We start from the raw sequence: 27,472 nt of genomic DNA on the forward strand, positions 1-27,472 counted from the left end.
CTTTTATCATTTTACAAACCTAGCTAACAGTAGGGTCGAAAATTTCGACTTAAATGACATTACATAAAAGCAACTAAGCAAAGTTAATGTAAAACATATAAAGTAATGAAGAGTTAAAAGTTAAATCAGTAATGTATATGCAATTGAAGCTTCGCTGTAGTGACTTAATACTGAAACATATAAAATGACATTTTTTCGAATTTTAAAATCTCTACAGATTAAGATTAAACATATTTAATTTATTGAAATGCGTGAACATATACATGTACATCGCGTAAGCCAAAGCAACGTCAGATGTTTGTCGGAACAAAATATAAATGCAATTTCACGCTGCAATGAACAAAACATTCTTGTCGAATTTGGTGTTCCCAGTCATAGTTGTACGATTCGAAAAAAGGATTGTCTAAACTTTTAGAAAAGTGCCTTAAATAAGCAAAAACTGGTTACATTTCAAAATGAGTAAATTTCTAGGATGATAACAACTAGACAAATGACTGAATGAATAGCAATATGGTTGGAAAACTTTGCTTTTAAATTTGAACATGCAAGGAAACAAAAGCCCTTGTTGTTTTCGAACACAATAACTGAAGTAAGTATTGTGATAACTTATCCACTGCTCTACGACTTGGTCGAAATAAACAATAGCCCAACGCAATGGAATCGCCTTGTTGTGACGTACCGTCATAATACTTATCTCGGGATGTTAAGGGCTCTACATTTAGGTTAATATTGATTTACACATTTCAGTTTTTGCAAAACCGGGATCATTGCCAGCAAAAGTATATAAACACTCAGTAACAAACCTATAAAATAAGTATTACAAGTATATGACTTGCATGTGTCAGTGTGTTGTACATACATAGATGTATGCGCATATTCCATCCAATGACGTTGATCCAAATGAAAAAAAATCGGGGGGGGGGGGGGTCTATGGGGTGGGTAGGCCAAAGGGATGTGATGTTGGGCATGATATAAACGTCGAATTATTAAAGTATACACTATCATGATATCTTCCATTTAATTGCTTAAAGTCAACCATAATGTAAAGTTTAATGCATTTAACTTATTTCTCTGTATTTAATATCAATTGATCTGAAATAAATATAAACTATGCATTGTCTAAATTATACTAGCGGAAAAAAAAACCTGTGCATTATTTATCATATGAAAAAACATTTAAAAATTACCATGAACAAATTTCATTTTTTGTTACACAGACAATTGTGCCTCACGTGAAATTCACGTTAATTTCACGTGAATTTCACGTGAAAAAATTCACGTGAATTTCACGTGAAAAGAGCACTCACACGAATTTCACGTGAAATTCTTCACGTGAATTTCACATATGTAAACTAGTACACATGCACTGTGTATACTGTTAACACATGTATTCGTAACAACATCTCATAACACATTAATGTCAACGTCGAATAACGTCAATTTCAGCACACTCGAAAGTCACTGTTATTTGAAATTGAATTAACAAAATTAATAACGCGTGTGACCACCATTTGCGTTCACGCATGCTTGACAGCGATGCTCATTGATGCCACTAAAGTGTTCAGAAATGCTTGAGGGATGTTGTTCCAGATGTTGGTTAAAGCCTGGCCTAAATCAGCCAATGTCACTGGCTGATTTGGTAAACGGCGTACACGTCTTTCTATTTCATCCCAGACGTGCTCGATCGGCGACAAATCGGGGGAAACAGCTGGCTTAGGCAAGATATCGCGCATTCTGTTGAACAAACAAGTCCCTGAATACACGTGCAACGTGTGGCCTTGCGTTGTCTTGCTGCAGAGTGATGTGATTTTGATGTCTTTGTATGAAGGGTATCACATGGCGCTGGCCTGTAATCTGAATCGCAGATGTCGTGTGCACCTCGCTAGTCTGGCGATACGATGACGTTAAAGCAGTACTGGGCGCACCGCTGGACGTCTTGGTCTGATGTTTTGCTCGCGCAGACGATTACGCACAGTTCTTGCACTAATTGGTCGAAGCCTAGCTGCAGAACTGTAGCTCTCCGGAACAAAAAATATTGACAGACCGGAGAGCTACAGGGCCACCCATTGAACAAACTGTATATTTATTGCGCAGAAAAACGTGCGCTAGTTTTGGACTGATTTACCTTATTTATACGCAAATTCTGTGAAAACAATTAGTACCATTAAATTCTTCATGCAATTTACTACTGATATCGTCTCTTCACTTGCCTCGGATTGTCTTTTAAACACCACCATTAGTCCCGTAAATTCATATTGTGCACTTTGTTTACATGTAAAAATGGCGACTCTCGATCTTGATGTAAATTCAACATAATTGATTTTCCGAGGTCGGTAGCCTGTTTCGGAAAAAGTCTGAGGTAAATAAAGAGGCGATATCAGTAGTAAATCACGTTTTTCTGCGCAATAAATAATCAATTTTTTCAATGGGTGGCCCTGTAGCTCTCCGGTCTGTCAATATTTGTTTCCCCATAGAATTACAGTTCTGCAGCTAGTCGAAGACCTGGAATGCTACGGGCAGTCAAACTTGCTGTCTGGAAACGATTTCTCAGATGCACAAGTCTAATGTGGTTGTCCTGTTGACGTGACGTCACACGATGTTGCCCAGTGCGCGGTCGATCCTGATTGTTGCCAGATTGTTGAAAACGTCTCCATAATGGATGGTGTTCCGATGAACTCCAAAGTGTCTTGCTACAGTATTTGGTGCCATTTCAGCTTGCAGCATCCCAACAGCACGATTTCGTTGGTTTTCGTTGAGTCGTGGCATGACATAGGGGTAAATTTTGTTGAAACTGAAGTGATTTCCTTAACAAAAAAAGTTTAAACAAATCCTTTTCAGTTCTTATTCCAAGCAGTATTGGCCCGTAAAACTGCGTACAAATTCTTCAATAAACAACAGGTGCTCACTTACCATGAAAAAGTCCGTGCAGCCGGACGGTTACCATCCGATATTGTCAAAAACATTACCATTATCGATTGTTTAAATTTTATAAATACAAACTAAGATATAGAAAAATTATACTAAATTTTATAATGCACAGTTTCTATTTTCCTCTAGTATATATCAAATATCATTCAACTGTGTTAATAATGTATTTTTGTAAAGCTTTTGTAAACCTTGTTTTTATTTCAGTTTTTGTAAGGTCCAAATGCATGATAAAATGAAATGAAATTTTGTTTGTATGTTATACATGTAACAAAACTACTTTTTAAATGCAAAATCTTATTCATTATAAGTTATAGGGGTTTTTGTTTTCAAGAGAATTAGTTTTTTTTTTTTTTAAATGAAGGAGGCTTCCAGATAATATTACATGTGTGTCACAATTGACAAAAAATCTTAGGGTTCGAAAGAAGTAAACAATTCAGGAACCTTAACAATTTTCAATTTAGCAATAACATGTAACAATTAAAAAGTTTACATAACGAAGTTACATTTATCGCAAGCTTTGTAGTAATTTGATTTTTGGAATTCACTCGTAACCTTTTTCAGTATTTGATAGTTGTGGAAGGTTAGATAGAAACAAACCTAAATCAACTTTTAGTGAAAAAGGTCATGTCTATTATTTTTAAATTTAATTTGTTCAATAAGCGCGCATAACTTCGGACATCGGGTCACACTTGCATACATGTATGACTCAACCTGTCAATCAAACTCTGTGTATTTGTTTCATTGGATGGTCATGCGTCTCATTTTTTTTTTTTTTTTTTTTTTTTTATCAACAGCCAATAGAAAGTTAATGACTTTAAGGTTGTCGAAATCTTATTACTTAACTTTTTTCACTACAATAATAATAGAATATGTGAATTTTGTAGATCGGAAATTTCAGGAATTGATGACACACTTGAATAAAGATTGCAATATTTAGATATTTTCATAAAGTTATTAAATCTACAAAGATTGGCCAGAAAGTGGACACAATAAAAACATTTTGCGCACAAATATATATGGGAGTAGAGAAGACGATTTTCTAAGATCTTATACATAAATGTCATGATGTTGTTTCTCTGACGATTTTGTAAATCTGATATGGGGTGGTAATCATTGAAAGGATATATATGGACTTCGGTGATTATCGTCTTATAATTAACTGGCGCAGGCATAAACTCTGAGATTAAAAACTTGAACATCCAATTTCTAAGTGCCCGTAAACATAAATGTCATGATGTGTTGTTTCTCTGACGATTTTGTAAATCTGATATGGGGTGGTAATCATTGAAAGGATATATATGGACTTCGGTGATTATCGTCTTATAATTAACTGGCGCAGGCATAAACTCTGAGATTAAAAACTTGAACACCCAATTTCTAAGTGCCCGTATACCTACAGTTAATGTTATAAGAAATGAAATAATATATGTTCGTTTTACAATTTGTGCGACTACCTTTTGACCAAGTTTCACTGATGTTTGAGTTGAAATACGAATATGGTACAAATATATTTACCAAGCAATAGAAAATTCAAATCTGACAACGACTTTACATTGAATTTTGACGTCATGGCGGCGCAGCGAATATACTTCAAACTGGTTGAAATATCAGAAGAAGACCTTTTAAGGCCACGCAATTGCTTAAACAAAAACTATACGATGACAAGGATAAAGAGCTTCAGTTCGTCATATTTTTTTTACTGATGGTTTTACTAAAATTAAAACAAAGGGACTAAATATCAAGCACTTTTTACTAGATTACCCTTATCAACAGTTCTGAAATAAATGTATGTACAAAATGACTGAAGGAGACATTAACAGTAATTTGACTTTCGTGTAAAAATAACCTGAAATTTTTTCCACAAAAAATCAAGAATGAGAGAAAATATAAATGATGACATCTTGAAATGAAAACAAAAGATGAGAAATAAAGAGCAAGTCTTATTTCTGTTCGTCTGTAAGGTGTTTAAAACACAGGAGCAATGAGAAGCGTTAAAATGACGTTGTGAAAAATTTGCAGAACTTGCGCCGGGTCACTGGTAGAAGGCACGTTGAACAGCTAACTAGGGATGATCTAATCATGCCGTAGACAGAAAACTTTTCACTTCAATAAACTATATCCTTATTTAGATATTTGTGAAATTGCAAGGGTTATTCTTTGTTCCTAAACGAATAAGAGAAAAATGTCACAATAAATACTGAAAAACCCGCGTATATAAAGCACTAAAAATGGCTAGCGACACGAAAAATTTAAATTGTGAAAATTCGCGTTGTTAGCCATTTTCAGTGCTCTGTATATTCAATTTACTGGTTTAGTATCTATACATAGACCCGATACGTTAAAGGTGCCTTGTGTTATTAATATTGGGGATATGTTTTGTATATTTTAAAACATGTATACAATGTACTTTGATAATGTTTGGGTTTTTTTTTTTTACGAAACTAGAGGTATTGCGAGCAAGCTCACAAATGAAAATATCGAAACTGAAGTCTTTCTCTAATGGAAAAGAATCGATATGTCTCTTTTTCTTTAAATTATGTTAAACTAGCACAAACTCAAATCAGGACATAATTACAGGTCACAAACAATTTAATCTTTGAGTCAAAGAACTATATATGATATTAGTCAAATTTGGCCCCCAAAATTCGCTATTTTTAAAATCATTCAGGTACATTAACTTGTTGTGTTATTTTAAAAAAGAGTTGACATGAAATATGTTTTTCACCCATTTATTTGATTTATATGCACTCAGTGGCAGTATATGACGTCAGAAGTGACGCTATTTTTATAATTCAATCAAAATCAACCAAAATTTGACATTTTTCTTACCTTTTTTCGAATGGGAAATATAGAGCGACTCTTTGAACAAGAACGAACTTTTTGTCACTTATAAGTATTGTACAGATACATCTTTGGTGAAAATATTTTGTTTGTTCAAGCAGTCGCTCAATGTTTCCTTTAAAAAAAACTGCCTCAAAACAAGCAGTTTTATGCTAAAAATGAGATAATGGCGGGAAAAGGTCAACTTTATGATGTCATATTTTTAAATTGTGGGCACTAAAATCAAAATAAAAATTATGAAAAAACTTCAAATGTATATTTGTACAAATAAAACAAAGAATTACAGTAAAATGACAATGTTCATTTTAGGGGGCCATTTTAGGCTCAAACCATATATAGTCCTTCTAGCTCAAAAAATTCTAATCATTACTCATTACAAGATATGGCCCAATCGGTGAAAAAACGGCAAATAGTTGAAATTTCATTTGTGTAACATGTTGTTACAAAAAATTCACTAAGTGTATTAATTATGAACATACTTAGTATCATTTGAGTATTTAAGAGTTCATTGGGGTATCATTGGGGTTCATTGGGGGTATCATTGGGGTATCATTGGGGTTCATTGGGGTATCATTGGGGTTCATTGGGGTTCATTGGGGTATCATTGGGGTTCATTGGGGTAAAAAGACGCACCCGTTCACAAGTGTCGAAACATCCAAAAGTACTTGATTTGCAAAGAATTATGACTTTACATTACTCAAGCACTATATGCAAACAATTGCAGGAAGTGTAAGAGGTTTGGGGTTTGATCGTAAACCACGACAGACCTTGATGGTGAAGACCATGTACTCGGTGATTTTTGTATCATGAAGGGAAAAAAACTGAGACCGCTTTTGCTAGGTGTCGGGCGACGGCAAGGCCGGAAAAATTGTTCATAAAAACCTGCGTGGATTTTGGTTTGAAAATGTACCATAAATGAAATGTACTGCCCGTTAAATTATAACAAATTGTGCAATTTTGAAATTAAAAGTATCAATTTTAACGGAGTTATTGTAGCTTGCACCGCACGATATGACACATATTTCTTCACAAAACTTCTCATTGCAGAACGAGGGTTTATTATTTGAAAATATTTACACTTGCAAATGTTTGCGCAATCCGCTGTTATTCCTGTAAAACATCATTATGGGTCAAGAGGTCACAGTAGCGCATGAAAAATCTAGGTCACAACTTTTTCTATATGCCTAAACTAACCGACCTGTGCAGAAACAAACCTATTAGATATCGTAATGAAAACATACTTTAGACATAGAAAATAAATGTATCTGTATTTTGTTACACGAAGTTTTATTCATTCATTTTCTTAAAAAATGAAACATTAATTGTGGGGGTTAAATGATTCATGTTAGATAACACGTTAGGCCTTTAAACATAATAATGTTTATGGATCGACATCGTAACGAGGCGTTCTTAAAAATTACAATCGCAATTTGTCAAAGGAGTTAATTCAGCTAAAATTGATATCTGACTTTATTACAAGCCTCGATCAAAATTACAAAAGCAATATCACGGACCTTTCTCGTTCAGTCCATTCACGGATCACGGTAAAATTTAACCTTTTGTGCTTTTCTGTCCGTTTTGTTCCGTAAAAAGAACTTTAAAGTTAAAATTGCTTTCCCCTATAATGTCGGAGGAAACCATTATGCTCTTGAATCTGACTCTGTTTCCCCTGAAAATGCCTAGTAAGCAGAATCTAACTCAACTTTCAATCCTTTTTTTCACATTTCTAACCGCTCTGCGACTTCAACAGAAGTAGTGTCATATTTATTTATCATGATAATCAAATGCTTGCAACATTGTTGTACTATTTTTTGTCACGTCATCTTAATCGAAGCGGCTTTCAAGGTCATCACAAAAGAGAAAGTATAGAGCATTGTTATGTTATAATTTGCCAAAAATGTAAATACTTGTATAAGAAATAAGGTATCATTTTTATGGCTTTATGGGATTTGATCACGTGACCAACCCGTATTTATATCCCGATATACATAACAAAAATAAATGCATTCGATCAATTTCAGTTAAAATTAACAGGTTAATACCGCCTGTTCCTATCATCATGAACTTGTAAATATCCACGCCTTTAACCTAATGTGCCGTTTAAAGCTCACCTGAGCTGAAAGCTCGTGTGTTTTATGATCACTTTTTGTCCGACTTCCGTCCGTCCGTCCGTCTCTCTGTCTGTCTTTAAACAGAAAACATTTTTTAATTCTTCTCCAGAACCATATGGCCAATTTCAACCGAATTTAGCACAAAGCGTAACTGGGTGAGAGAATTTAAATGTGTTAAAATGAAGGGTCACACCCCTTTCAAGAAGAGATAATTAGAAATTATTGAAAGTTTTTTGGCGTTTTTCAAAGATCTTCTCAAAAAACCATTTGGCCAGAAAAGCTCAAACTTAAGTGGAAGCATTTCCAGGAAGGGTAGATTCAGGTTTGATAAAATCATGATTTTTGGGAGTAGCTATAGGGTGGGGCCGCAATAGGGGTTCGAAATTCCGATATAAAACGGAAAATCTTTGAAAAACTTCTTCTCTGAAAACGATAAGCCAGAACAGATGTAACTTATGTGGAAGCATTTTCAGGTAAGGTCGATTCAAGTTTGTTTAAATAATGATACCCGGGGGTAGGGTGGGCCACAATAGGGGGTTAAATTTTAACATATGAATTTATAGAAAAAAATCGGAAAAATCTTTTTCTCAAAAATCGATCATCCCGGAAAGCTAAATCTTAAGTGGAAGCATCCTCAGGTAAAGTAAATTCAAGTTTGTTCAAATGATGATCCCCGGGGGCAGGGTGGGGCTACAATAGGGGTTCGAATTTTTACATAGGAATATAAAGAGAAAAATCATTTAAAATTTTCTTTTCGGAAACTGATTGACAAAAAACGCTGAAACTTTTGTGTAAGCATCTTCAAATATAATAGTGTTGTTTTTAGTTTGTTCAAATCATGATTTCTGGGGATGGGATGGGGCCACAATAGTTTGTCAAATTTTTACATGGGAATAATTTACAAAAAATCTTTAAAAATCTTCTTCTAAAAACTAATTTGCCTAGAACATCTGTAATATTAGTGAAAGTAGCCTCAGATAGTGTAGATTCAAATTGGTCAAAATAATAATCTTCAGTGGTGGGGACACAATGGGGAACGGGTCTAATTTTACAAAGGAAGACATATTGAATTATGCACAATTAATCAAATGTTCTTATATTTTATTATTATTAATATGTTTACTTTTATCCAAGCAGTTTGATATATTGTTAATTCTTGAAAATTGTTAAGACTTTGGACCCTCACTTTATGCCTCACAAGGGCTTCAAAGGTTGATGTAGGTGTATATCGAATGTTTAAACAATGGTTTAAGATCTTCTTTAGTACTGCAATGCTCAGTATGAGCTATGTCAATAAAATCACCCTATTACAAAAGGGCTCAATGACAAACATAAGAACATCCATAGGGAAAAAATAAAAAAAATCTTTTTATAAAGGATCTATACAACATTAATCGAATATTTTATATATGAATCCATTAAGCTGATTTTATTATGTCTGTTGTTGCTCAGTTGAGCGATGTGGCCCATATGCATCTTGTTTTAATCTAATATAGTATACTGTTATCTATAGTCATTGGAAAATATACCAAAACAAGACACAGAAACTGGTACAAAATTTTATCAGCAAGCAAACAAAATAACAAGTTATTTGATAACGTCGTTAATGTTATCGGTTTTTTTTTTACATGAATGCTGCAAGATATCAAATATTTTAAGTCTGATGGTGAGAGGTTCTGTGTAAAAATGACGGGATCGATCTTTTTACTGATGTTATTGTGTTGTGTTTTCCAAATTAAGGTAAAGTAGAATTTGGATTCATACACAGAAAGAGTTATATAGATAAAATTATTGACAATGTTGAACCAGACGCTTTCTTTCAGTATATAAAATTAATATGTTTTGCTTTCTTTATTATTTATCTTTACTTCTGTTCTCTTTTACGTTAATTTTATTTGAAAAAATGTAGCGATTGTTAACAAATTAGCTTATTTAAACATTAACAGTAGCATCTACCAGAGAGCACAGTTTTTAAAATAGAACCTATTTATACTGGAAATTATCAGAATAATTACGTGATTTTTAACAATGAATGAAACAAACTATTTGTTTTAATACGAAGGTAACCAAGCAGGCATTACAGAGTTGTCTCAACGTTAAATTCGTATCTTTACAATGAAATGAAGATCAGAATTAAGTGGACAGTGTAGTCCGTTGACTTAAAATCTTCAGACCTTTATCAAATGTCTAAATTCGATTGTATTAAAATTGACGTTTCTCATTTTATTCCGCATAGGATCATAGCCTCTAAACTAAAATCTAAATAATTTCATAAATAATTTTACATTTACAATACGTCACTAAATTTTGACAATAATAAATCTATTTTTTCAATGAATAAATGCTTCAAATTAACTCATAAGGAGTATTTAGAAGCAAATTGTTTACTGTTACGTAGATAAATAACATTTTAAAGTTCTTTCGAAACGCATATAATATCAGCCGGAAAATAAATCATTTCTCCCCATTCATCTCTTCCACCAAGACAAGTGGCATAATAATGAATATAATCAAAAGCGTTCGATCTAGACAAAGTCTTTTGTAACACTTGTAGGTATTGCAAGGAAAAATTACGTTTTATTTCCACGTTGATGAAGTGAAGAGCGATGGACGACTCCACGGTGGTGCCTGTTGTCAGGGTGTATCTGGGATACACTGTACAGAACTATGTAAACCAGTCCTTACTGTATGCCTCAAGTAATAATTTATATGATATAAGCTATAAATCCATATATGTAAGAAATACCAATAAAACGTTAAGAGTCCTTGTCTATAAAAGTAGATATTAACAACGTCAAAGTACTTGTCTATTTTTTCTAATATATTAGGAAGAGAAGCCATCCTTGTCTGACTAGCTTTACCACAACACTTGATATGAGACGAAAAGATGTTGTGTACGGATCTAAAGTGGGCAATACAACTAATCCCCAATTTCTTGAAGTTGATAGTTGGGTAATATGCTAAATGATCATTAATTTGCATGCTAATAACATATCAAAATATATCCCAAGTTACTGTTTTATTACTTACGTTTTTCAACAAAAATACCACACAGAAGTATACTATAAATCGCTGATAGATATCATGATTATGACATTTCGTCTTTTTTACCTGGAGAAAATTATGGCAATCGATTTTTGGAACGCAGTTTGCAGTAGTAATTCATATTCGGAGCACGAAATTTTCAGGGGCATTTACTGGTGGTATCCCACTGCCACCGTGAAAATTTGGTGAAGTAGTTTTCTCTAGTTTTTCAGATTTTGGCCTTTTCGCATTTGAATAGTGAACTGCGTTCTAGAACGCAGTTCGCAGTTCAAAATTTAGAATTCATATTTGGGGCCCGAATTTTCAGGGTAATCTACTAGTGGTATATCATTACCACTGTGGAAATATGGTAATGCAGTTATCTCTTGTTTTTGAGAGTCGGGCTTATATGCAATTGAATATAGAACTGCATTCTAGAACGCAGTTCGCAATTCAAAATTTAGAATTCATATTTGGGGCTCGAAATTTTCAGGGGCATTTGCTGGTGGTATAACACTGCCACCGTGAAAATTTGAAGAAGTGGTCTTCTCTAGTGTCTGATATTTTGGCTTTTTCGCAATTGAATAATGAACTGCGTTCTAGAACGCAGTTAGTAATTCAAAATTTAGAATTCATATTTGGGGCTCGAAAGAACTAAGTACAGTTTCAGTCATATTTTGCCCTGTTTTAGAGTGATTGTTAAAAATATCACCAAAAATTGAAAATGTAACATTTATTTACAAAACAAATACCCATAAGCTAAGAATCTATAAAAAGTTACCTGATTAGACTTTCACAAGGGTAATTGTGACGTCAAAAACAGTGTATTTTCCCGTAATTTTCATAAAACTGAGCAGAAGACACCATTTCCTAAGTGGTTTTTTGAATAGATATCTATGTCCGCAGCCGTCGTCCACGATGAAACTCATATCATAACTTTATCACGTTAAAACATATAAAATATATTAATTTTGTTGTGGGCGACGGCTGCGGACACAGTTTCCTTTTCAAAAAACTATGAGAAAATGTACCATTTTTCACCATTTTTTACTAAATCTTAGAAATATGCAAAAATGTTCAGCTCATAATTATCTTTTGAAACAGGATAAAAGTATATAGCTTGGTATTTCATATACACACATGTTCAAGAGAGTATATGTGGATTTTCATGAGATTTGAACAACTTTTGAATTTTAGGGCAAATATTAAAAGAAACTGTACCTTCTTCTTTTCAGGGACATTTATTAGTGGTATAGCACTACCACTGTGAAAATATGGTGATGCAGTTATCTATAGTTTTTGAGAATCGGACTTATATGCAATTGAATAGTGAACTGCGTTCTAGAACGCGGTTTGCAATTCAAAATTTAGAATTCAGCGCTTTACCCGGGGACGTATAGTAATGGACTGTATGCATACATGTATGTGGATGTTATGTCCACTGGGTAAGTCAGGGGTTCATCTTATTTATCTAAGTAAACCGATGAATGTAACATTCCTTTATTCGCATGTATTATTATGTTTTCGTACGATACATTATGTGTTATTATGAATGTTTTCTTATATATATCATTGTGTGTGTAATACTGTTTTCATGTACTGATAAATTCGAACATGAATTATGATTTCAATAGAATTTATATTTATGTAGAAGTTATTGATGAACACAATTTTGTAAATTGTCTTATATAAAATTAATAAATTAAAAAAAATTAGAATTCATATTTGGGGCCTGAAATTCTGAGGGTCATCTACTGGTGGTATACCATTACCACCATAAAAATATGGTGAAGTGTTTAAATCTTCTTTTTTAGATTCGGGCTTATTTGCAATTAAAAAGTGAACTGCGTTCTAGAACGTTCTAGAACGCGGTTCGCAATTTAAAATTTAGAATTTATATTTGGGGCCTGAAATTATCAGGGTCATTTACTGGTGGTATACCATTACCACCCTGAAAATATGGTGAAGTGGTCTTCTCTAGTTATTGAGATTCGGGCTTCTTTGCAATTGAAAAGTGAACTAGAACGCAGTTCGCAATTCAAAATTTAGAATTCATATTTGGGGCCTAAAATGTTTAGGGTCATCCTCTGGTGCTATAGATAACTGCAATACCATATTTTCACAGTGGTAATGAAATACCACTAGCAAATGCCCCTGAACATTTCGGGCCTCAAATATGAATTCTAAATTTTGTATTGCGAACTGCGTTCTAGAACGCAGTTCACTATTCAATTGCGAGAAAGCCAAAATCTCAAAAACTAGAGAAGACCACTTCTTCAAATTTTAACGGTGGCAGTGGTATAACACCAGTAAATGCCCCTGAAAATTTCGGGCCCCAAATATGAATTTTAAATTATGAATTGCGAACTGCGTTCTGGAACACAGTTCACTATTCAATTGCATATAAGCCCGATTCTCAAAAACTATAGATAACTGCATTACCATATTTTCACAGTGGGAGTGATATACCACTAGTAGATGACCCTGAAAATTTCAGGACCCAAATATGAATTCTAAATTTTGAATTGCGAACTGCATTCTAGAACGCAGTTCACTATTCAATTGCGAGAAAGCCAAAATCTCAAAAACTGTCCACTTCACCAAATGTTCACGGTGGCAGTGGTATACCACCAGTAAATGCCCCTGAAAATTTCAGGCCAAAATATGAACTTTAAATTTTGAATTGCGAACTGCGTTCTAGAACGCAGTTCACTATTCAATTGCGAACTTCGAACTGCGAACTACGTTCCAAAAACCGATTGCCGAAAATTACAGGAACGAAAAAAAACTTGGGTAGTTTTATAAAGAGATTATGTGAACCAACATATCATAATTTCTTTCCTGACTTTTCGTCTTTTTATACCTTCATCTTTAATGAAATTATGAGATCTTTTTGTCATTTAAACGTCACTTGACACGCTTTGTTTAATTTTTTTAGAAAATAAAGTACGGTAATTTTTATGTTTTTGCAATGCACGACCCCCTTTCTAGTTTTTAATGTGTATATTGCTACCTAACAAGAAAGAGGGACTTGCAGGGACCATGATATATTTACATGAATTGATATGTAGTAATTAATAAAACCCTGCATAAATATCTTGGGACAGAGAGAAAATGACTGTTGACGGTAAACCTGTAACAAGTCAACGTACCCTATATGTTGAATATTAAACAAGTTATTGAAACACATAATAAATACGTATTGAATATCTTCTTTTAAGAATAAATATTCAGACAAGATTTCAATTACTGTGGGAGATATACAGACATCGTCTTTGCCAATTATCTACCAGACAGTGTTCTCCGACTACAGCCTAGTGATAGGAAACAACATACTGTCTCAGCATTGGAGGCAGAAAAACTTGACGGCAAGTTTTTTAATCGACAAAAATACATTTAGGTATGTTTTTTATGTATAATTAAATGTAAATGAATGCTTTTGAATTAAAATTGATATAGTTTAATTGCAAAGAGTTTATCTATAGCATTCTTTTTTCTAACGAACATAGAATTATAAGGCGGCAGAAGAAATTTCGAGCAAATTATTTAATCGAAAAAATATATTTACGTACTGTATGTTGTGTTTATATTGATCATATTTACAGGTCTTGTAAAAACACATATGTACTGGATTAATTTGAGTAATTTATATTGATTTTATTGTAATTTCCTTTATCTGAAGTTAACAATATTTTATCTGCTTTGACCCCAAAACAAAAATAATATGCAGATATAGCTCTTCACATTTATATTTTCTGTGATTGTGAATGATTATGCAAAAAAAAATAATAACCGAAAACAATAATTGTTGTCATTAGATATGAAAAGAGGAATTAACTTTGTAATATTGCTTAGCCGACGAATTTCTACCGATTTGTAAATGTACCTTTTTACACTGAAGAGTTCATTATAGGTTTACAAAATTTACGCGGCGAATTCAAATTTGTTGAAAACAGCATGAATGTCAATAATAAAAATCACACATTTAAATGAAATGAAGAAAAATTAAATATCATGGCGTAATAAACAAAAAAGTGAAATATCCTTTATAGAGGATAAAAACTAAAATCCTTGATTATAAATGACAAATTCATAGTTCTTCAAAAATATGTAGAGTTAATCAATTTTCTTAAAATGTTTTAAAGAAACAAAACAAAGATTAATCAAATTAGCAAAAGAAAAAGATAATTAATTATGAAATGAAAACTTAAATTAATGAAAATACATTTAATTTTGTCAAGCCCACTTAATGGAAAAGAACATTTCGTAAAACTTTGCAAGTTCTTTATTCTGTAGGCGTCGGATGGAGAGTTAATTAAGTAAATTGACCAACCAACCAGCTTAATTTGGAATTGCTCTCATTGACCAAACAAGATGCTTGATTTAAAAACTTGCTGGCTAATTTCACCGAATTTCCTCTGTGCGCTGACACTGATTACTAAAGGCCGAAAAAGGTGATTAAGTCAATTAGATGAATGTCGATGTTCGTATGTTAACTGAGAAAAGATTAAGGTAAACCGAAACAAGTAAATTAGTTTTCTATGGTAATGAAAAATGGAAAAATCATCGCGAGACGCCTAAGCGTCACTAAGATAGAACGATGAATTTTGTCAGGTTTTTTTTCACAAATTGTCCGACTACTTGTCGTAACTAAATGGAATCCAGAAAAGTGTCAAATTGTTTAGATGCCATGATTATTCAATAAAAAGAAACAAACTTTTCCGGCAATTTTTTTCTCTTAAGAAAAAAAATATCATTTTTAAAAGTGAAAAAAAAAGTAGATCAACTGAAATAATACAATTTTAATGATTTTAAAAATCAGAAATGTTACTATGTAATGCTAAAGATAGAAAAATTGACATATGCTAAAGAAATTGTAATAGAAAGCTTTAAATTCTTTGTATTTCAAAAACTTTAATGTTACACATATATTTTAAATGCAGTAAAAATATTACTTCTAACTTTTGCTTCTGAGCATAATTCCATAATGTTTTCAGGGATTATTGACATTTTTGTGCCAGCTTGTCGTACCTGCTTTATTGATTACATTTTTATTTTTTTAACACATATACGATTTTTATTGTTAGCTCCAATCGTTCCGATTTTATAAAAGGCGAAAAATAGAATGTGGAGGTGCAAGTCTTTGCTGTTTATGTTCTGCATATAAATTGTCTTCAATGATAGTGAATACAATTCAATCAACTCATTTATAAGCAATTAAAAACGCAACGTCATAAAATCATAATTTAGAACATCGTTTCTTACAAGCTATGTTAGCAAACGACAAATCCTGATTTTGGAAGAATCAAGGAGTGAAATGTCTGATATCCTTTATCATTTTTTGTATTGGCGACAAAAATGAACATATTTAAAATACTTGTATTATCATTATCATCATGCAACTTCAGCAGGATGGATCCAGCTATCAAATTGTTCGAATTCATTCACATGGTATTCATTTTTAACCAAGTTCATATGGTTATGCTTATTTGACTATAAATACATGTACATATATGTATATCTTATCCATATTGTGTGTATTTCAGCATTCAAATTTCATACAAGGCTTATTGTTCTGAGGGTTACTATGGATCAGACTGCTTAGCTTACTGTCCCGGTAATCCAAGAAAATGTGTTGTTAATGGGCATAATTACTGTAAAATGGGTACGTTTATGTACACAAGTAAAACAATATGGAAAAATTCTATGTTATTTAATTAGAATCTTTAAAAAATTGTTTCTTGTAACAAACAGGATGGACAGATAGAAACTGTGACCAGGATGTTAATGAATGCAATACAAGAAGTTTCTGCAGCTGGGGAACATGCACAAACACTGCTGGTAGTTTTCACTGTACCTGTCCTCCTTCTTTGTACGGTCTGAAATGTCAGTTAGATGAGGACGAGTGTCAGTTAGAGCCATGTAATGGAGGGGAGTGTGTCAACAAAATCGGTAGTTATGACTGTCACTGTCGAAGTGGAACGTCAGGAAAAAATTGTGAATCGTTAATTGGAAACACCTGCCACGGAATTCAGTGTAATAATCGGGGTAATTGTAGAATCAGCAATGGAAAACCTATATGTCATTGCAACCATGAGTACGTAGGAACTGACTGTTCTGTCAGAGATTTCTGTCTTGCTAATTTATGCCTAAACGGATCTACATGTGTTAATGATGAATCTGGTTATACGTGTAAATGTCCAAAATGGCTGTCGGGAAAATTTTGCGAGCAAGCCAATTACTGTGCTAGTAGTCCTTGCCAAAATTCAGGTGTTTGTGTAAACGTTGCATCTGGTTTTGTTTGTAAATGTAATAATGGGTGGTCAGGTTCGCTGTGTCAGTCTTACAACTATTGTAACAATGTGACTTGTTCTAACCATGGAACTTGCTTTAACGGCCCAACAAGGTTTAATTGTGTGTGCAACTCCGGTTACATTGGAAACCTATGCGAAATAGTCCAGTTTTGTAATGCATCCTCTTGCATCGATCCATATGTTTGCACTGAAGCACACGAAGGGTTTAAATGCGAATGTCCATATGGAATTGCTGGAGAAAAATGTGATCGACTCAGTCATTGCCTGAGAAATCCATGTGGACGCCATGGCAGTTGCGAAGACAATAACATTGGCTACAACTGTTCTTGCCATGATGGATGGACAGGGAACAACTGTACTGAAATTAATCATTGTTTTAATAATCCGTGTCAAAACGGTGCAACTTGTCACAACAGCGAGTTCAATTACACATGCTCTTGTAAACCAGGCTTTTTCGGTTCAGCGTGCGAGAACGTTGATCACTGCTATACCAATCCTTGCAGACATAACGGATCATGCCTCAATCATGTAACACACTTTACCTGTTTGTGTCAAAATGAATGGATAGGGCAGCATTGTGAAACTGAAAATATTTGCTTCACATCTAAGCTTTGTGTAGATCATGGTCAATGCTTTCAAATTGATTCAGAAGCAAGATGTTCCTGTTTTGATGGTTGGATGGGGATAAACTGTACTACAAAAGATTATTGTAATAATTAACCGTGTGGTCAAATGGGGACTTGTCATAACTTTGAAGACTCCTTTTTGTGTATATGTGATCCACAGTGGACAGGTAGGAAGTGTGAAACATTTGCATGTGAGAATAGCACTTGTGTTAACGGTTATTGCCAAGCTTCAAATGATGCTTTATTTGATTGCAATTGTACGAGAGACTGGATAGGTCCAGATTGTAATGTTCCAGACCCTTGTACAAATCTGACTTGCGAAAATGGAGGAAAGTGTAAATCAATAATTTATCCAAATAACTCAACATCAACTCTATATGGAAATAGAACCAACAATACAGATAACGCTACTGCTTTTTGCAGTTGTTCTAAAGGTTGGAAAGGAGATCAGTGCAGTATTGATATAAATGAGTGTCTAAAGAATGACACTTGTCATGGGCATGGGATTTGTAATAATAGCATAGGTGGATTTTCGTGTGACTGTCTTAATGGATTTACTGGTCTAAAATGCGAAACAAATATTGATGAGTGTTTATCAAGCCCGTGTTTTAACAATGCTACCTGTATTGACAGGATTGGTGATTTCAGCTGTTCGTGTCCTTCTTATTTTGATGGAGAGAGGTGTGAAAAGGATGTCGATGAGTGTCAGTATTTTGTGTGTGGTTCCCACGGATCTTGTAGAAACATGTTTGGTAATTATAGTTGTACGTGTGAACCAAACTGGGTGGGTCGTCATTGTGAAGTCCACGTTAGTTCCTGTTCTGTTCAACCTTGTAAAAACAATGGGACCTGTTTTGATGTCGACGACACTTATTTTTGTTTGTGTGATAATCGGTTTACTGGAAGGCATTGCGATATAGACATCGACGAGTGCAAAACACATTCATTTTGCAGGAATGGTGCAACGTGTGTCAATACGTTTGGTTCCTACGACTGCATTTGTCCAATAGAATGGGAAGGGGGTCTATGTGAGACTGACATTAATGAATGCATAAGTAACCCTTGTCCACTTAATACAACGTGTATAGATAGAAATAATGGCTTTGATTGTCAAAATTGTTCAAAGTACCTTTGTATGAACAGTGGTATATGTCATGACTCAAATATTGGTCCCATTTGTAATTGCACTGATGACTGGGTTGGCGACGATTGCAGTCAAAAGAATTTCTGTAAAGATGGACCATGTGGAGCACTTCAGCTTTGTGTCAACAAAAAGAATACATACAGCTGTGAATATCATCCCTGTCAAAGCATCCCGTGTCAAAATAATGGTTTATGTGTTGAACATGGAGCTGAATATCTCTGTGAGTGTCAGACAGGATGGAAAGGAAAATTTTGCGAAGCAATAAATTATTGTACTGGAAATAAATGTGAAAATAACGGAACATGTAGAAATGAAAATTCTTCCTTTTTCTGTGCATGCTCCGGAAATTGGTTCGGAGACCGATGTGAAATTTATAATTACTGCCACAGCGATCCTTGTACAAACAAAGGATATTGTAAAAACGTACAAGATGATTACATATGTATCTGTCAACAAAGTTGGGAAGGTAAAACATGTAACAAATTCAACTATTGCAATGATTTGCCATGCAGTAATGACGGCGTTTGTAACAATCTAAATTCCACATATACTTGTACCTGTCCACAATATTGGAAAGGAAAGGACTGTGAGGAATATAACTATTGCTATAATTCTCCATGTCATAATAATGGAACTTGTGTCAACGGTAGAAACTCCTTTTCTTGTTTGTGCCCATCGGGATTCTTGGGACACTCTTGCGATGTTGTAGATCAGTGTTTATCTGGACCTTGTCAAAACAATGGGACTTGTCTTTTAAATATAACGACGTCTAGTTATGTTTGTAAATGTCATGGCGGATTTGTTGGAGAGCACTGCGAGAAGGACCGCGACGAATGCACAACAGATGTTTGTCCAGCAAAATCCACCTGCTATAATGAAGATGGTGGATACAGGTGCATATGGGAACGAAGACGAAAGAGGGAAACGATCATAAAAGGTTGGTAATGAAATTGTTTTATTCAAAATGCCAAAATATAAAAAAGCAAAAGTACTATAGAACCATTTTTTTCAGAGACAAAAAGTGGTGTTTTAGAGTTATCAAAGTTCATCAACACTCGGGGAAGTTTGACGGAAAACATTGTCACAGCTCGCCGTCTGATTGAAAAAGCGACGTGTAACTCGAAAACATCAGTTTTTGAGCCAGCATCGTTATCTTTTAAAAGGTATTGATATTTAAGGTTCAATATATTTTTGAAGTATTCATCATTATTCAACTTTATGAATAAAAAATCTTAAAATACTCAATACGCATTGGTTTAAAAGATCAATAATTAAACACTATCACCTATCAATATGATAGTATTAAATACCTAAAATATATTGTTAAAGTTAAATCTATGACAAACCTTAAATTTGTGGCATCATCGAATAGCATATTTTTAAAAACATAATCATATAAAATATATATTTCATTTTATTTAAAAAACAAAAACATTTATCAATGCGAATCAATCAAATGAAAACCAAGAGTTTGTAAAATTATTTTGTCCAAACATGTATTGACAAATCCAGGTTTTGTGTTTTGATTTACGTATTGTAATACAGAATAAAATAATAAGAAATTATCTTAATTATATTTTCACAGGAATGGCGGCATATTCCTTTATTTCAAGATCTGGTGCATTTTACAAGCCTGAAGATAAGAAGATTTACAGTTTCCATTGATAAAATTTTAGTACATATAAAAAATTATGAAACATCATTTTGATATCTGTTGGTTTTCCAATTACTTGTTTAAATGATTTCTCATAGTTCAATGATATTGTGTTTTAAGGAATGTGATTAACATTTTAAAGGCACACCGCCGGTTTTTTTTGCTCTTTGTTTATATTAGCGAATATGTATAAATTCAATTGGGCCGAGATTACTCATCTATTTAGCAATACACAATCACTTATATTTTCCTGTGTCATAACTAATTAGTTCAAATAATGAATAAATAAATCATTTGTTAAACAGTCACATCTTTAGAGTCATAATGTTTGCCTAATTTTCGCAAGGAACATCAGATATCAATATTATTAAATAATATCATATTTCTTAAAAATTATATTGTTGAGACCCCGTTATTTGAAAATAATATAAATCAATATTTTAATATAATCATAAACATTTAAGTTATTTTGAACAGAAAGATTTGGACCCCAGAATCGACCGTTATTTAAATATTAGATTTCAATTTTGGTACAGTTTAACCTTCTTCAGAAACCAGTCAACTTGAGTTCACAGTCTCAGTTAATGCATTGGTGTAATCCCCTTCAAAGTTTATCTCAGTCCCATCAAGACAAGATCAAAGTGACGAATATTGGCAATATTTTATTTACAACAGATCAACCCCCACCCCACGATCTCATCACCCATAACATTTACGGAAAAATGCATAATGTTGTTATAATTATCAATATTTGTTGAATAAAAAATAAAGGTAACACACTTTTTTGTTTGAATTTTTTTGGTTTATTTAAATTTTTAACATATCTTGCAAATATAGAGATCTATCAATTTTGTATATAATAATGTTAAAATACAACTTGTTCAAGTCGAGTGTTAGAGTTTGCATACAATCTAAACGTATTATAATTGTTCAGATATTGTACACAGAAAGATCGCTAAACCAGAAAAATAGTAATACATATCTCATCATATTATCTAAACGATTTAGCGTAGGACAGGGTAATCAAGTACACATCATTTGTGTCAAAATTGTGTAAATAAAATGTATATGCATTATCGTAATCATAAATTGCAATATGATAACTCTCATTCATCACAATACCGTTATCATTCAGGAAGTTTAAATAACCCGATTAAATGAAATTTTTATCAAAATAAATACCAGTTTTGAATGTTCTCCGATAGATATTAGCTATCAATGAAAAATTGAACTTTACACAGAATTACTAAGAGATAAATCAAGTTTAGAATAACAGCGACTGTTTAAATTACATGTATTGATATAGACGTCGGTAAAATTGTAACTAGGTTACTAATTTTATTATATCGTTACATTGTCCTGTTACATTCATAGTTGGCATTTATAATTTACCCACTCCCTGTATTTTAGCTTGTAATGTTACACTTGCTCTGAATTCATTCCTGATGGCTATTTTTTTAAAACATTCAACACAGACATTTCTTTCATGGAAATATAAGTATTTGCCACGTAATTTATTAACACACTGTCATTAATAAATTTAAAAGTTTAACATGAAAATAATAATTAATTCAAGAAGGATTATCCAGAGGTAATGCGAGTTACAAATTAGTTATGAAACGAATTGAACGCACCCATCAAAACGGTATGACCTGACACCTTTAAAATGAACTGTTCCAAGGGTATATAAGTCAGCCCAGCCGGCAGCTGTGTGTCTGGCTGAGAAGCTCGAACACATTGGAAAAGTCTGAGCAGAAGAAGAAAAGTATTAGGAAGGCAATAGTCACGAAAGTAGAGGCTAAGGTGATAATTAGAAAAAAAAATCACCAGCAGTATTGTTGGCTGGGGAATTAAGTTAAGAATCAGGACGTAGTAGATCTGCATACGATTGAGGCACCTGGTTCCCAATATTAATAGGAACTGAGTAGCGGGAAGTCTGCGGTGACAGTATACCCAGTCTTTTGATTACCTGGTAAAGTCTCTGGTCAATCATTTTAATAGAAGCAATTCATTAAAACTCAGGAAGAGTGAGTGGAGAATTTTTTTTAAAAATCGGATTTATTAAAATACGCAGAGTATTTTAGGAAAATTATATATCCCTTAAAAAGAACCCTTATATTTATTGTTGTTTTAGAAACACGTTTCAGTTATATTGTTTAAATATAACGAAATGCATATCTTTTCACCGTCCCACCCCAAGAAATTCCCTTTACACTGGATCAACAAAATTGTTTTGTTAAACAACACACTTGATTTATATCTGTGAATTCAGATAATTAAACTTTGGTGGTTTTAGTTATGTTATTTTTTCTGCAATGATTGCTACCTTCCTATCCCGAATGAATCACCGAAGAAAGCATTTTATTGTTTATATTAACATCTTTCTTTTAACTATGTAATAAATTGAGTGTAAAACCAAGTAAAATTAATTGCTATTAATCATAATGTACATAAGTACTTTAGCTAAAAGAAACAACCAAATCTTGACCTTTGAGAGTAAGTCTGACATCATCATGATTATTTTGTGCAATCCGTGATTTTTCTTGGGTAGTTGTAGGTCTCGACCAATCGATAAACCGGGCGTGTCAATTTCAGTCCTGTCACTTTCTTGTCAGTTTCAGCCGCTGTAGATTTCGACCAATCGATAAACGGGGCGTGTAGATTTCAGTCTGGTTGTTTCTTTAGAGCTATGAATTAACTATAAGTTTCTGTAAGAAGTAGAGGGAATAATACTTGGTAGATGTAAATATAAAGAAATGAATTAATATTTAAATATCTTTAAAAAACATATATATCATAAGTAATGAGATTTTTCACATCTTTCAGATGATGTTAAAAATGCGTAGAAGTAATTACCTAATATAAAAACTATCGGGTTAGATTTCGTAGAGATTGGATATGAGGTTTGAATTATCAAAAAGAATGTACATGTTAAGGGTTTTCAGTGAAGATCATACCACTTTCTAAATTTGAAAAAATACCCTTTTCCATGTAAGTAGACACCAACAGCTAAGACAGTATATTTAGAACACTAATACGTGCAAGTTTATCCTACAAAGTGTCACAATAAGTTTCTCTGTTAATAAAACGTTTGGTTTATATATCAAAGGAAGCAATGACAATCTGGTGGGTGTGAACCAATAATATAACATATATATTTAAAAGTGCCCTCGCTGAAGAGGGAACTTTTAGAAATATGTTGCATTCAGGCTTTTTACGTAAATTGTTTTTAACGATTTGAAGTACTCATTTAAATTTTCTTACAAAATATTGCATTTTTATGAGTATGTTACATGGACTTGTATAAAAAAGCTAGTTTACAGATCACTATTTTAGTCATTATAGTCAATTGCATGCTTTAAACTAGATATGTCTAGGAAAACATGTCATATATGCTGTTACGGTTGGATTAAATTCAGGTAAAACCGGATTCTTAAAGAAATTTGCTGTTAAATGTGACTATGACTTTCTTTTTCTAAAGTAAACAATTTAGCAGTACAGTTTAAGAATATACATTAAATAAAATACAAAACACTTAAATAGTACGTATAGACACGGGTAAAAAGAAAACTAGAAGATTTTCAACATATACAAATAACCGTTATCATACATAGAATTTCCATGTGTACTTTACCCTGAAACGTTAAAAAGATGTGTGTCCTTTTAGTCACGTTGATGAATTTTACGACTTTGATCTGTTTGTGTTATAGTCCACGCTTTTCCCAGGACTGTTCCTTACAGATTAACAACTGGCGAAAGCCAATAAAAATGATATCTTGATCAAATTAGTCGTGGTTTATTAATTTTTTTTATATGTTTTGCATAAACAAAATGATACTTGAATAACATATACAATACTGTAGATTCCTATTTAAAGGCGAGGAATTAGTATCCGCGCCTCTCGTGAATATTTAAGTATAAAAATTCGGCATTAGCGATTTTATGTTCTCAAAATTTAATGGAAAAACGGCTGAATCGCAGAATTAGGTACTCGCGTAAAATAAGGAATCTACAGTATGTTTATCGGCATGTTTATCGATTAATATTGTATTTGAATATATTTTTTTTAATTTGAAGAAAAATTGAATGGCATGTGGATACACTTATTCATCTATTTGTGTATTCAAACATTACAAATATAAAGTTTGAAAAACAGTACATTTTCATGAGATTTTTTGAAAAATCGAAAAACATGAATACTAATAGTAAAATATGATTTGCATAACTACTCATACTGTATACCTCATTTAGATTCTAAAATTAAGAATCTATACTAATAGAGTCCTTAATAATTACATATAGAAAATATAATTAAGCAAATTCACAATTGATTACTTGAACTAAATCTCTTGAAGTTCTTGATTATCGAAGGAAAAGGACAATGTCGTCATCTGAAAAACGTACATTGATATTATTTTTTTTTGACTTTCTGGTGATATTAGACAATCATATATGGATTATCTTAATTATAAATTGCGTTAATATAAATCTCATTTTTCAAAATACCGTTATCATTTAGGAAGTTTTAATAACCCGGTTATATGAAATTTTTATCAAAAATAAATACCACCTTTGAATGTTGATCCGATAGATATTAGCTAATGTGTGGAATGTGTATTGATAACATTTAAATTGTATCAAAATGTATCTAGTTGCAGATAAGTTTATATATAAATAACTAAATGTGGTATTTTAACCCGTAGTATCAAGTAATCATCACGCAATTAAGAAACGATATGATATAAAAACAAAGTAATATCCTATAATGAAGGATATTACAAAATGCAATTTATGAATAAAGTCTTCATCATTTCAGTGTATAGGACAGTTCTCTACTGTTTAGCCTTGTTAAATCTAGAAAAAAATAACCCTAGAAGACATCTTAAAAAAGATAACTATTGACAACAATCATTAAAATTCATCACATTTGATTTTATTGCCTTCTACAATAATTTACTTGTAAAATATCAATTTAAATTGGGTATTGTATTTAAGACAGTTAAGGTATTTTTTTAAAATTGCAAGTTTAAAAGTTTAATATATTGCCATGGCTTTTCTTAGAAACATTTGTATACTGAAGAATCAATTGATTTCACGGGGGCCAATTTTCGTGAATTATAGGGTTCTCTTGCTACTAGTGGTGGTGTAATTTCGTTTATGCGTCGGTTTTCACTTAAATAAGAAAGATCATTTTTACCGGGTTTCCCATCGGAAAAATCCGGTTATTAAAATGGTGAAAATGGCGGGCGGGCGGATGGCTGCCAAAAGGGTACCCTCATTGTACGGATAACTCATCCTACAGTTTTCAAAATAGGAATTTGTTCTTTTGCAGTTCAATTGTACATATATCAGAGGTGTGCATATTGCTAGGATTTTGATTTCCGATAATTTATGAAAAAAATACCAGCATTTGAACTTAGTCATTTTTTGCAATTATTGCATATAGGGTACCCTCATTGTATGGATAACTCCTCCTACAGTTTTCAAGTTAGGAAGTTGTTCTTTTGCAGACTAAGTGTATATATATATCAGAGGTGTGCATATTGCAAGGATTTTGATTTCTGATTATTTATGAAAAAATACAAGCTTTTGAACTTAGTCATTTTTTTGGCAAAATATTGCGTATAGGGTACCCTTTCACCTTATCCATTTCACTGGATACGGGTTAACATGGATTATGGATACATTTTACATTAAAGAAAACCCAGTTTGCTGTCACATTGACAGCTTTTCACTTGTCTAAATTCGTTTTCGTGAAGATGTAATTTAGTGGGGCAGGACTACACTCGAACAAAAATTTCTATATAAATATTCCACTTCCCATTGTAGCCACACCCTACCTACAGTGATCATTACTTGAACATAATTGATCTAAACAACATGAGGATGCTTCCACACAAGTTTAAGTTTTCTAGTCAAATGCTTTTTGAGATTTTTTTTGTATAAATGCCATTTTTTTAAACTTGATTTTAATGAATTATCTGCCATTGAAAGAGAAAGTCGCATTCAAAAAAAATGAATTTTTGAAATTGTTTTGTAGACGAAGAGGAAGAGGTCACACATGTGAAACAATTTACAAACAGACAGACAAACGGACAGACAAACAAACGGACGCCAGACAAAACAAAATCAGAATCACTCACATAAGCATTCAGTTCGGGTGGGCTAAAAACCAAAAATGTTATAAAATGTTCTGCAAAATTAACTAGACAAGATTATGAGGTTCACAAGCAAGATAGATTTTTTCTATTATATCAAAGATAAATATTTTTCAGAAGGCAAGACGGTAAAAATATCTGTAAAACTATGCAACTTACTGTTTTCTAAAGTGTTTAACTGTGATATTGTCGTGTATAATTCTGAAAGGTTTCAATCTCCTATTCCTCTGTGGAATCATATAGATTTGATGACTGTTATATGACTCAAAATCAAAAGATATCTTTGAATGCGTTTATTTTCATTTTTTGAACAATTATAAACTTGGAAATATATGGTATAAATATCATTATATTGCTGAACATATCATGAAGTTAAGTTTTACAAATCAAAGTGTAAAGTATCAAAAGTTTACATTTGATCCCAATTCCACTTGTAATGTATGCTTGAATTCTCTTTATATTCGTCCTATCAATCGAGGATGAATTCAGCTTTTTGCAAAGTAGAATAATTGACTTGTTTATTTTTAAATTAAATATATTAGCTTTTTATCTTAACATCTACAGTAACTGATAAAACCACTTTATCAGAGCAAACAAAATAACAATTTTATTTGATAACGTTGTCAAAATTATCTTGTTTAGGTCTGAATGTTAAGTCAAATATAATTTTCA

At 32.7% G+C, this 27,472-nt stretch overlaps 1 pseudogene; it reads left to right on the forward strand.

Annotated features, from left to right (window-relative positions):
* The first annotated feature begins 9,566 nt into the window (after window positions 1-9,566).
* Window positions 9,567-21,412, forward strand: LOC128160755 (neurogenic locus notch homolog protein 2-like; annotated as a pseudogene).
* Window positions 21,413-27,472: the final 6,060 nt, after the last annotated feature.

This window comes from Crassostrea angulata, chromosome 8, assembly GCF_025612915.1.
Source record: "Crassostrea angulata isolate pt1a10 chromosome 8, ASM2561291v2, whole genome shotgun sequence".
Lineage (NCBI taxonomy): Eukaryota > Metazoa > Mollusca > Bivalvia > Ostreida > Ostreidae > Magallana > Magallana angulata.